The sequence below is a fragment of the Cyprinodon variegatus genome, unplaced genomic scaffold, assembly GCF_000732505.1.
Source record: "Cyprinodon variegatus isolate N-32 unplaced genomic scaffold, C_variegatus-1.0 Scaffold101, whole genome shotgun sequence".
NCBI classification, from domain to species: Eukaryota; Metazoa; Chordata; class Actinopteri; order Cyprinodontiformes; family Cyprinodontidae; genus Cyprinodon; species Cyprinodon variegatus.
Genome location: NW_015150554.1, coordinates 1,291,479 through 1,292,436, shown reverse-complemented (window position 1 = coordinate 1,292,436; position 958 = coordinate 1,291,479).

The window sequence follows — 958 nt, the reverse complement described above, 5'->3', positions numbered from 1 at the left end:
AAAAGCAGAGCAGCAGAAACAGGAAAACCCATTAAAACAAACTGGGCTGCATGTAGAAGCATGAACTCACTGCTGTTGACATTTTTATGTCTTTTAGGAGTTTTTCTACATGCTGAGTTTTTGTTTGGCTGAATTCAAAGGTTTGTTTTTACAGTACTCTGGAAACGCCCTCTTTAAACAAATGATTTTTATGGAAAGTTTTGCTTCATCTTCTTTAATCCCTTCTTCCTTGGAGCTCAGGTTGCTCTTTCCTCTGCTTCCTTTCAGGATCAATTTCCATAATGTTTGCAATGCTAATGATTCTCCACCTCAGGATTAACAGATTAAACAACGAAGGAGATTTCTGAAACTACCACAAGTCAGGAAATGATATAAGCAGAAAATCACAAATACTTTGCTACTTAAGTAGAAATATTATCTATCTATACTTTACTGGGGTAATTATTATTTAGACAACTTTCTTCTTCTACTCCTCACTTTTTTTTTGGTATTATCTCTACTTTCTAGTCCTTACACTTTAAAAATAGACTCGTTACTTATGTTTCATTTAAGCTCTTTTTTTTTTTTTTACCTATCAAAATTAAGTTTCATCCAGTGTCTTTGTGGTTGGACTCAGTGCTGCCCCAACTTGTTGCTCACCACATACCAAAATAAATAGTTTTTCCAGATGAAGCTAATGTCATGTTTGGGCGAATATGCCTAACCCACATGCAGAACACTTGGAGGCAGAAGAAAAGTTCAAAGATTTATTTGACAATAAATGTACAAAGTAGTTATGGTTCAGAGAGAGGCTTGACTGGTCACAAGAGGGTTCTGTTAGAGCACACAGGTTGATCAGATCCAGGATGAGATGTGACTGGAGTGGGTTCACTGCAGGGGAGGACAGAGAAGTTAGCGGAGGTCCAGGGAATTTTGCAGGTGGAGTGATTTCAGATCTGTACCTGTTCTTGAGTGGAGC